Here is an 18,208-nt window from a genome sequence, read left to right on the forward strand (position 1 = left end):
AGACCATATGACGAAATATAAAATATTAACAACGTTTAAAGAATAATAGCATGATTACAAACAGAACTCAATACATTTTCAAATAAAAATAAAAGAAATTAAACAAATTCTGAAACTTTCTCTATTTCATTATTCTAACAAAATATGTCAATGTAATCTAATTGAGTTAAATCGATTATTTACAAACTATTCAATTAAAAATAATGTATGTAATAATGTCTTGAAAATATAATCACATGCAAATACTAGATTTTACACGAAACAAACTAAAAAGTTAATGTTCAGCAGAAGCAACGCAATTTAAAACAACCACCAGCAAACACAATAATAAGCATTGTAGTAAAACATATTTTACTAAACTCAACGTTTACCTCACACTTATATGCTAAGGTCAAAACAATATGATCCCTTCGAGGGATGGAATCAAACATTAAATCTCAAAATAGGTAATACCTGAATATAAAATAAGGATAACAACTATTGCGTTAAAAAATGCAATTACTTAAATACACATATTGAACAGGAAACCCTACTTTTAATTAGTATTTACTAGTTAAATGATGAAAATTCCATTCAAATAGTTTATATTGATATTTAATGGTTTTCATATTAGCTCCTGTAATTGTCGATACTTTTTTTAGTTTAAACCATTTAATAAATTTAGCCGTATTATCCATCAGTCATTCAATCGCTCCATTCAAATAAACTGAAACTATTATTAAATGATAAGTAGATTTAATTTAGTAAATAAAAAAGTGCACTGTAAAATCTAGTAAAGTTTTTTACAATAGATACAGTTAAGTGAAACTCATTTCTTGACTTACATCTAGAAATTTACAATAATGGTCGGTTGAAACCAAAATTTTACGACAAAAGAAATAATTTCAGCTTCCAAATTGTGAATTTTCTATTACTATGCAGCTACCTTCCAGCAGCACCTTATACGATTATATCTCCCAATTGATACGATATTCCCGAACGTATAGTTCCTATTATGATTTCCTTGATATAGGGTTGCTGCTCACAAGGAAGCTATTAATTCAAAAGTTCAAAATAGTGAAGTTGAAATCATTCCTTCGTAAATTTTACGGAAGCTTTCACGAGTTGGTTGACTGTTTGGGAATAACCGTTGCACAGATGATATCGGATATTTTCCATATGTCGTTACTACAACCCACTTCCCTTTTGACCTTCAGAATTAGACTATTTACCGGATTTGTAATCTCATAAGCAACATGACGGGTGCCACATGTGTAGCAAGATCTGCCTACTCTTTCCGGAGAACATGAGATCTACCCCAGTTTTTGGTGGGGTTCCCGTTGCTAAGTCTTTAGTTTTTTATGTTGGGTTTTTTTGTACTCTAATTTGTTTGTTTGTCTTCTTATTTTTTAGCTATGGCATTGTCAGTTTATTTTCGATCTATAAGTTTGAAAGTCCCTCTGGTATATTTCATTGTACTTATTTACACTGTAATGAAATAATCGGACTGTATATATATAATTATTATCAAATATGTAATTAAAGGTATCACAGTTACATGTACATTAATAAAACATTATTTGATGAGAAGGATTAAATCTGCAACTGATTAATTTAAGATAAGTATTTAATGACGTTAGATTAACAACTGTATTAAATAAAATTTATTGCTCGAATATTTAGCACCACATAAGGAATCAATGTTTTGTAATTTTTATAATGTTATAAAAAAAACTCAAGAGCAATCGTGTGCTATTATTTCACGGCATCTTTTGATTTTAATTTGGTTATTAATTATTTACCTAGTGTATCATATCAAGTTAAAATTAAATTATAATTCATTTGAGTTTGAATACACCGTTGAATTTTATTATCTTATGTATGGACCATTATTCTTCCTATTTAATATAATTAATAAGTATTTTTATTAGAAAGCAGCAAATGCTACGGAAAATATAAGAGCTTTTTTTCAAAACGTTCATTTTATTTAATCTGTTATAACATATCAGATGCGAAATTTAAATGGTTAATTGATAATGGTTGGAAATATATTGCAATGTAAAGTACAATGTTTTGTATATGGATGTACTTATACTAGTATCTTGTCATTAGTTTTCTATGTTGTGTTATGTGTACTGGTGAATCTGACTGCATGTGCATGTAAGTTGCGTATTTAACAAGACCAGTGAACAGGTTAAACTTTCTGGCAGTTAACACAGATTTGTATTACTTGTTTGACTGAAAAATACAAAATAAAACTTTATTTTAGATTTCAACAATTATTCATCTTAATTAAACATAAAATGATAAAACAATGCCATGCGGAAAGTAATCATATACATGTTTGTAATTCAAACTTTAACAGTGAAATGTTCGAATAAAGAATGAATGTTTACTTTACTATTTGTCTTTATAGCTATTGTACGGATATTATTTTCATTGGCTATCATGCTACATACTCGTCAACATATACAGGGAATACAAAGAGCAAATTGTATTCAAACCAATTCACTGGCTAACAACCTTTGCGTTGCTCATGTTTCTTACGGTCAAGTAACGGTAAATGGGCTATGTCACGGATTTCAGTAAAATGTTACATACAACTTTTGCTCGATGAACTATAACTAAAAATCGAAATAATAACGAATTTATCTCATTTATCATTTTAATATTAATGATTGAATTCTTTCAAAATTGGTGATCATTTGTATGGGAAGCACATAAAATTGGCCAAATACATTCTAAAATATGTCTGAAAATTATAAAATCTCTCATTTCTAATTAATATATTTTTCTTAAAAAAACATATGTTTTTGATGCATAAATTTCCGTATTAATGATGCAAAATAAAGATCAAGATAACGGTATACATCATTCACGCTTGTGTTTTTTATGAAAAAGTCCAGCAAAACGTCGAAATACTCGTAACGTCATCACGTTGCAGGCCGTAAAACGTTGATTTTTTACGTTTTCACTACAAATATGCACCAATATGGAAAGCATATAATTTGTAATATTTTAGATAAATGCATTATTTTTTTGATTTTCATTTGTAGTTCAACGAGCCAAGGTTGCATGCAAAATTATAGCAATATCCTCGACATGGCCCATTTAATGTTTTTTTACCTTAAATAGGAACCTAGACTTCTAAGAAGTAAATTATAAAAATAATAGTGATAAGCTGTACATGTATCTCTTTTGTTATCAATATCAATAAAAGCGGATATGGATGTTGTCATTCTTCAATAAACAGCAACCCAACGACACAAATGAACAAAATGCATGAAATATATATTCTAATATCAAGATACTTCTCATAACGGAAATAAAAGTATTGCCGAAAATGAATTGTAGAATTCATATGATGTTCCATAAAGTCGATGTCCAATATAGGTATCCTTATTGTAAACACGAACCCAAATAAGATCACTTTGTTCTAAAGACAATGCAGTGTGTGGCTCATTAATTCATATTGTTCGCCAGGTGCCAAGTACATACTTTCCTGAAGATCATCGTTCCGAACCAGTTCTATATGCATCTCTTCATTATTGTGATTCATAAACAGTAACCAAGTAGAATATGTCTTATTAATTGTCCCAAACTTTTACATTTACTTTTAAACCTTACCAAGTCAGGAATATGACAGTTCTTGTCCATTCGTTTTTTATGTGTTTTTTCATTTGATTTTGCCATGTGATTATGGACTTTCAAATTGGATTTTCCTGTGAGTTCAGCATTTTTGTGATTTTACTTTGAATACTGTTTATCACAAGTGGTGTGTTTTTTTAAGTTAAGCAAAATACGCAATAATGACCTGGAAAATACAAAAAAGAAGATAGGATTTTCCAAATATATGTTAATATATATTTAATATATAAAAACGGCAAATTTATAATCCAACAAAATCATGATGTTTCAGGAAGAGTTTAAACATATTCATATATAGTGGATTGGAAAATAAGTTATTGCAACTTATATTAAATCCTTCCCACTTTGTGGATGGAAGTTCTGTCTTTGTAACGGCATTAATCTGCTCTTTTTCTAAATCTATAAGGGTGTCCTTTACGAGCAAGAGTTATTGCTCTTTTAACACGGGTTAGCCATTTATCGTCCACTTCCGACGGACTATCATCGTTTCCTCAAGACCATACTCGCAAATGGTGTCAAGGGACAGTAAAAAATTCTGACCCTCCAATTCCCCCTCCCGAGCGGGAATCGAAACAGGAACATTTGTGTTAGTAAATTTACTGTTTGCAAATCACGAATTGGTGGATCCATACGATGTGTGTTTAACCAAACTAGCTAAGGACATTTTTACCACATGGTAGATTGTGGTTTGTCATTATGTCGTCTAATCTATTACTATAAGACGTGTTACGGTACTTGTCTATCCCAAATTCATGTATTTAGTTTAAATGTTTAATGTTATATTTGTAATTCTCATCGGATTTTGTCAAATGTGTTTACGTCTTTTCTATTATATTTATGTGTTATGGAAACAAAAATTAATCACCGCCGTCATTTATTAGATTTAATTTTTGTCAACATAATCTGTACGATAATTTACGTTTGAAGTTGGATTCATAACAAACTGCACATATATAGTTAATTGCTATTAATAAGTATTGCAATATGCATTGTGTTTAAATGCAATATCAGTATTTAGTTCTATTTTAATCTTTTATCAATGCTAATTCTATCTTACGTTTAAGATATAGTTTTTCATATGTGACGTAATTTTTCTGCTGTTTCAGAAATTTCATATATTCAAATGTGACGTCATTTTTAATGCCTTTTCACCATCGTATGTGACGTCATTTTCATAACTTACTGCGTTGAGGCCTGGACTGAGTCGGGTTTGTCTATTCTGTGTTGGTCATTCATTATGTATTCGTGTTTGTTTTATGAAAGGAGTTAATACTTCAGTTTCATTATGTATATCTGTTATATTCATTTGATAAAATTTACTGTTTGCAATAGCATTAATTGTTCTAAATAATAAGGATGTTCTTATCCCAAGCATAAAAACTTAGCCGTATTTGACACAACCTTTTTCAACTTTTGGTCTTCAGTGCTGTACTACTTTGTACTTTTTTTCGCTTTCGATCTTTTATATCTGGGCGTCACTGGTGAGTCTTGTGTGGACGAGGCGCGTTTATGGCGTATTAAATTTTAAACCTGATGCTTTTTGTTATTCATTAATCATGTGTTTCTTTGTCTAATACGTTTTCCTATTTATTTGTATTGTAGTCCTGTAATATTATGTTGTCATTTCTATGTTATATTTAACATTGCCATTAAAGGGCGAGGTTTGGCATGCCACAAAACCAGGTTCAACCCACCATTTTCCCCTTTAAAAATGTCCTGTACCAAGTCAGGAAAATGGCCATTGTTATATTATAGTTCGTTTCTGTGTGTGTTACAATTTAACGTTGCGTCGTTTGTTTTCTCTTATTTTTGAGTGTAAATTGACATTGCGATAAGACGTGTCACGGTACTTGTCTATCCCAAATTCATGTATTTGGTTTTGATGTTATATTTGTAATTCTCGTGGGATTTTGTCTGATGCTTGGTCCGTTTCTGTGTGTGTTAGTTACATTGTAGTGTTGTGTCGTTGTTCTCCTCTTATATTTATGCGTTTCCGTCAGTTTTAGTTTATTACCCCTATTTTGTTTTTTGTCCATGGATTTATGAGTTTGAACAACTGTATACTACTGTTGCCTTTATTTAGTAGTCCGATCACTTACCACTACATCATTGCTCTTACGGTTTAAGGAAGAGTCAGAAAATGGTAACGAAGTCGCATTAATTGTTTTGTTAAATAATGTTATGGTTTAATGTGAATGATGGAATCATTATTATCTTGTCTTCTACCTCTTCTGCATGAATAAAAAAACATCTTTCGAGTTCATTATTTTGTTTAAATTAAATCATGATGAAAAAAAATAATGATGTCTATATTAATGTCTACAAGTTCACATTTAATTTGTTTAGTATCGCCTCCGTGTCTAAAACTTTATGACAATAAAGCAGACTCACCATTTGATAGCAGCCTTTTCAGAATCTCGTCTATCACCGGGTTTTTTCACCAATGTATGTTTATTTTCCCTGTTGGCCGTAAATGTGGCTGGTAATATTCTATTATGTTTGTTTTCGTTGCACTGTCCTCGTACGAGGATTGACAAACTTTGCACCTTTTCGTTCAATTTGTTATTGTCCTATTCGACATTGCGGAATCTTTGTAAAAACTCTGTCTGTGAATTGTCCCGTTCCTTCAGTTTCATTTGAAGATTATTGTTGTCACTTTTCATGTTTTTGTTTTCAAGTCTTATATTAGTAACTTCATCAAATACCCTGTCTTTAAATACAAACAATGGATACAATTAATTTTCCATCAATGAAATATTGATATACATATACATGTATACATCATCAGGTCAATTTCTTAGAATTTCATTTTTTTGATGAGACGAACAAATTGGCGAAGGGTAAGAATTGTCGAGCCCTGCGACAGATTTCTTCAGAATACAAACAGATGATACATTGTGATTTTATACTAGATCATTGATAATTGCAAATTTGGTCGTCAGTTCCGATTTATGTTAACGTTTTTGATCAAGGTAGTTTATTATTCAGTGAAGTCAACATGTTCATTATGATGTGACCTTTTAATTTAAATGCCAAATTACGTGCAGTTTAGACTTCAATTTTATAATTCTTTTGGGTATATAAAATGCATGTTTGGAATATTGTCTGCAACATCGCATAAAGCATAAAGCATAAAAGATTTATTTAAAGTCGGTTATACATATAACAATACAACAATACAACATAAGCTTTGTAGAGCTTTTATCCGACATCGCTAAGCTAGTCAGAACGAATTCACTCAGTTAAGGTAAAGTTGTTGTCTTGTCGTTTGTTTTTTTTTTTTGCACTCCAGTGTTTCTGTTGTTTAGACCTATATTTGATGTGTTTTCCTCGGTTTTAGTTTGTAACCCGGATGATTTTTCTCTAAATCGATTTATGACTTTTGAACAGCAGTTTTACTACTGTTGCCTTTATTTAAGGTCGAGACAAGTCCTCACAGACAAAAATGACAGACAAAAGATATAATTAATATTATGACGCCTACCAAGTATGTCTATTATAAAATGTAAAACATACAAAAAGTTAAAATTCATAGATATCAACCTGACATAACGAATTTGATTAAAAGGCAACGAATAATCGGCATACGTTTTATTTTTATTTCTTTTAAGTTGCACCGTCTGTGGACTAGTCGTGAACGAACTCCTGTAACTCATTTATGAACAAAAAACTAATACAATATATCAATGAAGACTACCAAGTATGTGACTCGTTATTTAAAACAGACATACTAAGACAAAGGAGTATGAATATAATGCCAATTAATGTTGTCATGCCTCGATCACAAAGATAGGTTATACAAATAAACAAATACAAAGCTTTCAAATTGGCAAATGTACTAAAATGCAAAACACTTATATTATTGATTGGATAAGTTCTTTCTAGTGTCAAATATTTCATACATAATCAAGATAACTACACTAAACACAATAAGTATAGGTTTACCAAGTTGGTCGACCGTGATGACAACTAGGAATAACCGACTGTAACTAAAAATCTTGCAGTCACCTATTGCAATGGGTATTTTACATGCTGAGAGCGTGACAAGCTTCACAAAGCATTGTATTATTGCTTCAACATGCCGACACTATTTGTTGCTTTGTTGCAACGTATTTTTACATCCCGCAAAGGCTTACTGGTATACCATACGATGGAGACGTACTTCTACAGATAAAATGGGATCGATTTCTATACAATGGGATAGCTACAGTTAAAATTAATTCAATCATCACAAAAAATGTGTCAGACACCGTCAGGAGAACTGTTAGAAACTGTCATTTCGGTTGTATAAATGTTTCCTTGACACTTTTTTTAAATGTGTAAAATTACATCGAAGGCATTGTGATGCAAGCTTTGCATTGATATCGTCTGAAGTGTTTAGTATCAGTAAAACCGTTATACAATACTGCATTATACGCGAAGAGATTGCTTGTTATATGATTGCAACAAAGAATAGATAATTATAGAAACTAAGTATACCGATACATTTTTGTGTTATAATCCTATGCATGTATATTTATGAAAACATCCTCGATTTTAGTCTTAGTGTCATGTTTTTTCGAGTTTAAAATACTAATCGAAATTTAAAGGATTCATTTGATTATAAATGCAAGAAAGACCTTGACAGTATTGTTACACTGTAATGATATACTTTGACTGTATACATATAATATTTATCAAATATGTAATTAAATGTATCACAATTACATGTACATTACTTAAACATCATCTAATGAGAAGAATTAAAGCTACAACTGATAAAGATAAGATTGGTATTTAATGACGTTAGTTTAACAATTGTATCAAATTGCTTGAATATATTAGCACCGCATAAGGAATCAATGTTTTGCCGTTTTTAAAATGTTGTGAAAAAACTCAAGACCAATCGTGTGCTATTATTTCAGGGTATCTTTTGATTTAAATTTGGTGATTAATAATTTACCTAGTGTATCATATAAAGTTAAATAGAATTATAATTTAGTTTAGTTTAACTACACCATTGAATTTCATTCACTTATGTATGAACCATATACCGAGTACTTTACATTTTTAAATCCGACATTTTTTCCCAAGTATTTGACACCTGTATACTCGATCCGCGCTTAGTTAGATATTCCTCCTATTCAATATAAGTAATAAGTATTTCTATTGGAAAGCATTAGAAACTACGGAAAAATATAAGACCTTTTTTTTTTAAATTGCATTTTATTTACTCTGTGATATAATGTATCAGATGCGAAATTTAAATGGTTAAGTGATGTTTGTTGCAAATATAACTGCAATTTAAGGCACAATGTTTTCTTTAAACCTGGAAAAAAAGTATAGAAACACCTCCATTGAAAACAATGTAAAATGACATAATTTTAAAGTGTGTATAATATTGGTTTATACCAAAAAAATTTAATCCGTTTATGGCCTAAACTATCCACATTCTAAAATCATGTCAATTTACATTGTTGTCAATGGAAGTCAATACTTTTTTCCGGGTGAATATATGCATGTATTTATACTAGTATCTTGTCATTAGTTGTCTATGTTGTGTTATGTGTAATGGTGAATCTGACCGCAAGTGCATGTAGGTGTTGTATTTGACCAGACCACTGAACAGGTTAAACTTTCTTGCAATTAAAACAGATTTTTATTTACTTGTTTAACTGAAAAAGTGAGAAAACTTTCATTTTAGATTTCAACAATGATTCATCTTTATGAACATAAAATTATAAAACAATGCCATCGGGAAAGGATTCATATAAATGTTAGTAATTCAAACTTAAACAGTGAAATGTTCGACTAAAGGGTAAATGTTTACATTACTATTTGTCTGTATAGCTATTCTACGGATAGTATTTTCATTGACTATCATGCTACATACTCCTCAGCTTATAAACATGGAATACAGAGAGCAAATTGTAATTTAACCGATTCCCTGGCTTACAGCTGTTTGTGTGGCTTATTTTTCCTAAATATGAACCTAGACTTTGAAGAATTAAATTATAAAAATAATGGTTATCAGTTGTATCTCTTTTGTTATCAATATCAATAAAAGGAGATCTAGATGTTGCCATACTACAATAAACAGCAACCCAAAGACACAAATAAGAAAAATCAATTACAAATATACTTTTAATATCAATATACTTCTCATAACGGAAATAAAAGTATTGCCGAAAATGAATTGTAGAACGCAGCTGAATTTCCATAAAGTCGATGTCCAGTATAGGTATTACTATTATAAACACGAACCCAAACAAGATCGCTTTTTTCTAAAGACAATACTAGTGTTTGGCTCATTGACTCTAATGATTGGCCAGCCGGCGTGTACATACTTCCTTGAACATCATCGTTTCGAACCAGTTCTACATGCATGTCTTCATTTATGTGATTCATGGACGAAACAGCGACCAAGTATATTCCTTTTATAGGAATATTAGCATGACCATGACGTGGATCATACACATTGCCCACATTTGTAAGTATCTTGTTGTATTTGACTACTTGAAGTGGTCCAAGAGTGGCTTCGTGGTCCAAAACGACAGAAAATGCAACAATGCTTGAAGTCGGAACTGCAAGAATTATAATATCATATATTTGCATATATATGATTATTGAGTATAGGCATGTCTTATGAATTGTCGCAAAATTTTGATTACCTGTTAATCACAAAACAAGGGTTATGTTTTCCAAGTTAAGTAAAATACGAAATGGTGACAAGGAAACACCATAATAAATAATCAGGTATGATTAATCGACTCTATCTTATTAAAATAAGGAAAAGGCAAATTCTTATTCCAACAGAAAAATATGGTTTCAGCAAGAGTCAAATAAGGGTGACGAACTTTTATGGAAAAATGTCATAGTTTAATATATATGCTTGAATCATTTTCTCATGGTCTTCTACCGCCCCCGGACAGTAAAAAAGCATCTTTCCAGTTCACCATTGGACCTCTTATTTTGTTATGATTAAAGCACGATGAAAAAAAAAGAAAATTAAATCTATATACGTATATGTCTAAAAGACTTTTTGTTAGTATCACTCTTCATGTTTTTGTTTTCAAGTCTTAGATGAGTAACTTCATCCAATACCCTGTCTTTCAATACAAATAATTGATACAATTATTTTTCCATAAATATAATATTGATATGTATTGATAGTAACAAATTGGCGAAAGGCGAGAATTGTTCCGAATACAAACATATGTTATTTTGTGACTTTTTACTAATATTGATGATGCATTGCGGTTAAAAATGGCTGCAGTCATAGTAATTATATGAAATCAAACAAATTTAAAACGTATAGTGCATCCTTTAAAGAACCCAGATTATGAATTAACTTGACGTGATATGAAATATTTACACGAAATAAAACTGTTACAATTTTTGTAGATAAAGTCAACAGGAAGTGTGGTTAGTGCAGTATTAAAGTTACATGACAACTAAGGAAGGTATAAATGTTATTTCTAGTATTTTAATTTATACGACAAATGGATTTCTAAATAACATATATGTCGTACGAAGCTCTCAGGGATCGTTGTTTTTTTTTGTTTTTGTTTTTGTTTTTTTTTTGTGAGTTCCACATCCCACAGACAAAAGATCCCATAGAAAAAAAAATTACAGAAATACAGAACTCCAAAGAAAGTCAGCCATGGATGGTCCTTTTTAAAATGGCAAAATCAAAATCTCAAGCACGCCTCAAATACGGCTAAGGTAATATATGCATGTGATAAGAAAATCCTTAGTTTTTCGTAAAGTTCAAAGTTTGGTAAAAAGTAAATTTATAGAAATGACCAAATAATTGATATTCATGTCAACAACGAAGTGCTGACTACTGGGCCGGTGATATCATCGGGGACGAAACGTCCACCCGCAGTGGCATCGACCCAGAGGTGTAAATAGTTATCAAAGTTACCGTGATTATAATTTAATACACCAGACGCGCGTTTCGTCTACCTTAAGGCCGAACAGTGACACTCAGATCAAAATAGTTATAAAATAGCCTTCAGCGGAAACCTACAAAGGCAAAATGACAATCATACAAAACCCAACGTTATTTACACACTTGAATATTCGAGGAGCTACATGTCACAGGGAACTTTAAAATAATGTCTAAATTCCTCTTACGTTAACCTTTATTAAGGGAGTTGGAACCTTTGTTCTTATCAGTTTCTACGAATTTAAGAAAGGTATGTTAAAATATAATGAGTTACAATGTTATTTTTACGATAAAAAAGAGGCAATAAATCTATTATCCTATGACACAATGGTTGTTTCCTTGTTTCCGGTCCAACTATTGAATCTTGTGTACATCCAAATTTCCACGTTTTCCTTTAAATGATTTAAGAACTAACTGCATTGTGTTTTCTAATAAATCCGAATTCAAGAAAATAGTTACCTAGAATCTTCTTCATATCAGCAATAGATTCAACATCCTCGACCTGTTTACCATGAATTATACCATATAAACAAAACACTAATACAACGACAAGTTTCTTTGAAACAACCATTCTAGAATCGTTTCAAAATAACAACAGACATATATCGAATGTCGGTAATTATGTCACCTGTTCAAGATATGATAAGGAAAAGTTCAATCAAAACGTGATGGAAGGTATAGTTCATACAGCTAGACCACATGTATTTGTTAGATAAGAACTCATCACGCAGACTGATTACGAAAAATACGTGTCGTTGAAAACAAATGAATATGTGTCAGTTGTAAACAAATCACAGTTAATTTATGTGTCATTTGGTCCCTTGTGGAAAGTTTCTTCATCGGCATTCATATCACATCTTCTTATTATGAACATTCTCTCCTGTATTAAGGTGGGCATCGTGTTGAATGGATTTGAGTTGATGAACTTACTACATGAACAAATACGTGACGGATAATACTTGTGCTTTCCTTTTAAAGTTACTTTTGAAAAAAAAAACACTTCTAATATTGTCACAATAAATGTTCTAGAGTTGTGAATTTCAATTTTCTAAAATAAGTTGCCGGAAATTAAATTATAATAGCATTCCTTTGCTTTATTTATATCTGTCATAAAATCAACGTAATATTTAACATTCACTCTGGTGAGGCATTAATCGTCCATATTCACAATGTTTACGTTTGTTGGTTTTATTTTGCAATTTTACTTAATTAACAATCTTCATTTTTGAAATTACTGAACGATTTGGTGTTTCCCTCAGTTTTAGTTTGTAACCCAGATTTGTTTTTTTTTCTCAATCGATTTATGAATTTCTAACAGTGGTATATATTGTTGCCTTTATTTAGACTCCAAACGGATAGTCCTAAATCAAAAGGCAAAATCAAAAGCTAAAACACATCAAACGAATGGATAACAACTGTCATATTCCTGACTTGGTACAGGCATTTTCGTATGTAGAACCTGGTTTTATAGCTAGCTACATTTCTCACTTGTATGACAGTGCATCAAATTCCATTTTATTGACAATGATGCGTGAACATAACAAAGACAAAATAGGTAAAAATGTCAAAATTAGGGGTACAATATAAATTTCAACGGGCATTACTATCCAACAGGATACAGAACTCTCAGTGTTATCGTCATCTACATGTAAGTGAACATTTTCTGTCTAAACTGTTGAAGCAAGCTATGAAATTCTTACTACATTTAACGCTCTTTCCATACCATTTGGTTTGATAATATATACGACTAGGCGCTCTCTACTATAATATCTTCCAAAAACTACATTAACGATTCATCACGTATCAACCCATTTGTATTCGGGCACATTAATTACTGAAAGTCCATGAAACATACAAGGCTGGCTAAACAACACATGATACAACGGTTTGCCTATAGAATTGCCATATATTAGATAAAAGTAAACATTGAAACAATTGAGAAGGTTAACTGTTTAAAATCTAGTAAAACAAGGTCAATTAGGTTGGATCAAAAAATGTACACTAACAAGATGAAAAGTGTGACTTAAACAAACCACGCGAACCACTTACACCTACTGCCTCATACAAAAAAGATCTACAGATAATACTAACACAACACGATGAAAGGGAAATAAGCGAAATCATTTCACAAGCATGTACGAATATCAAATATATGTTCTTAATCGACTTATGCGTTGACATTACTCTTTGTATTTGCCTCTTTCTTTTCCCTTTTTCAAGAAGCAACTAGTCCAGGGTTATACAGGACGTTTGTTAGAATAAGAATAGAAAATGACAACCAATAAATTTCAATAAGTCATCTTCAACAAATTGAAAACACACATACTGTATACTTAAAAGGGCATCCAGATAGTCGGCATTCATTTTGCTCATTGATATGTTCATAATTATAAATTAACTGTTAACAACACTTTGCCTTTTTGAAATACTAAGGTTTTTCTACCTTAGGAATATACTACCTTAGCTGTAATTGGCAAAACTGTTAGGACAATTTGGTCGTCAATGCTCTTCAACTTCGTACTTTTTGTTGACTTTTTGACATTTAATGCACGATTCGAGGGTCAGTGATGAGTCTTTTGTAGACGAAATGCGCGTCTGGCGTAAATATAAAATTTGAATCCTGGTATCTATGATGAGTTTATTTGCTGGTATTTTTATGCCCGATTTAGGGGCATTATGAATTCGGTCTGTATGTTTGTTTGTAAGTTCGGTCGTTTGTTCATCCGTTCGCTCGTCCGTCAGTTCCGCTTAATAATAAATTTTGGGTCAAGGTAGTTTTCTATGAAGTTGAAGTCTACATGTTCCTTATGATATGATCTTTCTAATTTTAATGCCAAATTAAGAAAATTTTTGCACCTAATTTCATGGTTCACTGTTAATAGATAATGCAAGTGTATTTTGAGAATTCGTGTACTATTGACACATTCTTGTTCAACTGCAACATCACTTAACTAGTAAGAACGAATTCACCCATTTAAGGTCAAGTTGTTATCTTGTATATATAAAAAGAAGATGTGGTATGATTGCAAATGAGACAATTCTCCACAAGAGACCAAAATGACACACATCTATATGTCACCGTACGGCCTTAAAAAATCAACAAAGCCCATATCGCATAGTCAGATATAAAAGGCCCCCAAAATGACAAGGTAAAACAATTCAAACGAGAAATAGTTCGTTTCTGTGTGTTGCATTGTCGTTTGTGTTTTGTTGCACTTTCAGTTGTTTTATTGTTTTCCTCTTATAGCTGATGTGTTTCCCTTGGTTTTAGTTTGTAACCAGAATTTGTTTTCTTACAATCGGTTGATGACTTTTGAATAGCTAGCGGTATACTACTGTTGTTTTTATTTAAGGTCAAGACAATTCTGTGAAGACAAAATATATAATTTATATAATGAAGACTACATGTACCAAGTGATTCATGATGCATTTACTTAAACAAATGATTTGCATTAAAATGTAATGATAATATAAACAAGAGGCTCTCAAGAGCCTGTGTCGCTTACCTGACTCTACCTGGGATTTTGAAATAATGTTAAAAAATGTAAAAAATGTAACAGATACATGTACTTATAATAGTGTTTGCGGCCAAATTTGGTTTAATATTGTTATGTTTGGTTTCATTTCATTCAGTAGTTCTTTTAAATAAGACATTTGTATGTATTTCAATAGGGTCCCATGTTAAACTAAGTCCCCGGCTGGCGGCCATCTTGGATAATGGATTGGCTACAAAGTAACAACACTTGGTCAGCAGCTCATACGGAATATTCATGATACATTTGGTTTCATCCAATTCAATGGTTCTCTAAAAGAAGATATTTGTATGCATTTCCCTTAGGGTCCTATGTTAAACTGAATCCCCCGCTAGCGGCCATCTTGGATGATGGATCGGCTACAAAGTAACAACACTTGGTCAACACTTCATAAGGAAGATGCATGCCATGTTTAGTTTCATTCCATTCAGTGGTTCTCTAAAAGAATACATTTGTATGTATTTCCAATAGGATCCTATGTTAAACTAAGTCCCCTGCTGGCGACCATATTGGATGATGGATCGGCTACAAAATAACAACACTTGGTCAGCACCTTATAAGGAACATTCATGCTATGTTTCGTTTTAATCCATTCAGTAGTTCTCTAAAAGAAGACATTTGTATGTATTTCCCATAAGGTCCAATGTTAAACTAAGTCCCCCGCTGGCGGCCATCTTGGATGATGGATCGGCTACAATGTAACAACACTTGGTCAGCACCTCATAAGAAACATTCTTGCAATGTTTGGTTCCATTCCATTCAGTGGTTCTCTAGAACAAGTTCAAAATGTAAAACAGTTTACGCCGACGACGGACGACGGACGCCAAGTGATGAGAAAAGCTCACTTAGCCCTTCGGGCCAGGTGAGCTAAAAAGGAGATGTGGTACTATTGCCATTAAGACAACTCTCCACAAGAGACCAAATGACACAGAATACAGTAAAAGAAATAGAACATTAATCATAATAATGGAATATGTAGACACCTCTCTAACAAGCAAAACACCCCTAACTGTTTTATTATAAGGGTATACACTAGAGTCACTGGGGCGCATTATACTGCATCCACACAGCACGAGTAGAAAACCCTGCAATAAATATAAAAAAAGAAGATTTTTAGTCCTGACCTCAACCAGTAGGATATGTCAGACAATTCAACAAGACGAAAACATTGACAAAGGAAAATACAATTAATGTACAGACAATTATATGATTTATTTATTGATGTTTGCGTTGCGTTAAGTGTAAAAAAAATCGCACAAAGTCGGGGTGAGTAGACAAAAGTACAAAAGAAGAAGGTTCTAAGAAGTTGGTTTAAATATATTACCTTACCTATATTTGGCAAAAATTTTAGGAACTTTTGGTTCTCAATGCTCTAGATCTTCAACTGCATACTTTTTTTTGGCCTTTTCAACTGTTGATGAGTCTTTTGCAGACGAAACGCGCGTCTAGCGAAAATCCTGGTATCTATGATGAGTTTATTTACCATGTTAAGTATAAAATAACTGAAACTTCGACGCAAATGCTAATGAGCTTCTTTTGTATAGTGGATTGAGTTTTGTTTTGTAACCAGCCACATACTGATTCTTCAAGGTATTGTTGCAAGCGTTTGTTAAAATGCGGAGAGCTTGACTTTCTCTCTAGTTTGAACTGTCTTGAAGTTTCTTAAAATGAGTCTGGTACATCAATTAAACTGTTTGGAAACGTCATTACGATTGTATAAATAAATTCATTATAGATACCAGCACTAAAATTTTACACTTACTCCAGACGTGCGATTCGTCGTAAAAGACTCATCAGTGACGCTCAAATCAAAAAATGTTTAAAGGGCCAAATTAATTACGAAGTTGAAGAGCATTGAGGACCAAAAATTGCTAAAGGTTTTGCCAAATACAGCTAATGTATCCTTTAAATTCTGTTGAAATAATTTTGTGTTACTTTATCGAAGGCCTTTTGATGTGACCTTTGTATTTTAAGTTTCTGATAAAAGCTCTGAGTCTTGAAACTCAGTTTTTAACTAGAATATTAGTATCCGACGAATAATATTAGTACAACAGCAAACAGTATAGATAGTGGATACAGACACAGTGGTTTTGTATAAATAAATCTGTGAAGAAGTTATCAGGTTTGACACTTCTCAGTTTGTACCGATTATCAGAATGTCTGCATACTGATATTATTAGTTACATAGTGTGCTAGTGACCTAATACGGTATATATGGGGTCAGTAAATCCCATATGGGGTGAGAGCGAAGCTCGAATAACTCTCACCCCATATGGAATTTACTGACCCCATATATACCATATCAGGTCACTAGCACACTGTGTAACGAATTTATCTTACCGACTATCTTAATGTGTGAAATTAAGACCTATTAAAATGAGCAAGTCTTCAATTCTGTTAGCATTTAGAAACTACTTCCATGATCTTACAAAAACAGATACCAACAATAACAACTTGCTAGGTTTCAATGTGTTTTGTGAATTTATTTCAATCTGAATCATTAATTTCTTCGTCTGTTGAAACCTTTACGTTTTTTTTCTCAGTACCGTTTTGTTTTTATAAAGGGACGTAACACCACTACTAACCATGTATGAAATAAGCCCCGCCTCCCTACTACCTTATATGGAATATAAAGGGACTTAACACCACTACTAACCGTGTATGAGATAAGCCCCGCCTCCCTACTAACCTAATATCAAATATACACGGTTTCCACAAGGGCGCTTTTAACCAATCACATTCCTAGAAATGTATAGGAGGTAAGATAATGGAAAATATCAGCTGCGATTCACAAATATGAAGCATTTTGTCGAGTGAGCGCAGCGAACTATATAAAAAAGCCTTCATATTGTGGCAAGCAGCTGATTCAATATTCGGATAACCTGATAATAGATTTATCGGTCTGTACTCGTGTCTTTTGAAAGTGTATTTTTTATTTCATCAGCAAACCAGAGGATGACTTGACAATTTCGGCTCACACTTATCAACGTCGGTCAAACATTATGACGTCGCTGATATGTATGGTTCTAAGTTATTAAAGCCGGGTCAACATATTTGGCGTCAAGAAGCCATGTTGGTGAATTTTATTAAGGGCTGAGCATAGTGATAAAGACAATGG

General features: G+C 32.1%; 1 long non-coding RNA gene across 1 annotated transcript; it reads right to left on the reverse strand.

The window, feature by feature from the left end:
- Nucleotides 1-10,657: 10,657 nt before the first annotated feature.
- Nucleotides 10,658-12,189, reverse strand: LOC139501211 (uncharacterized). Its single transcript, XR_011658487.1, has 2 exons — nucleotides 12,017-12,189; nucleotides 10,658-10,715 (listed from the first exon to the last, which is right to left on the reverse strand). It is a non-coding gene; the product is annotated as an uncharacterized lncRNA (long non-coding RNA).
- Nucleotides 12,190-18,208: the final 6,019 nt, after the last annotated feature.

This window comes from Mytilus edulis, chromosome 13 (genome assembly GCF_963676685.1).
Source record: "Mytilus edulis chromosome 13, xbMytEdul2.2, whole genome shotgun sequence".
NCBI lineage: Eukaryota > Metazoa > Mollusca > Bivalvia > Mytilida > Mytilidae > Mytilus > Mytilus edulis.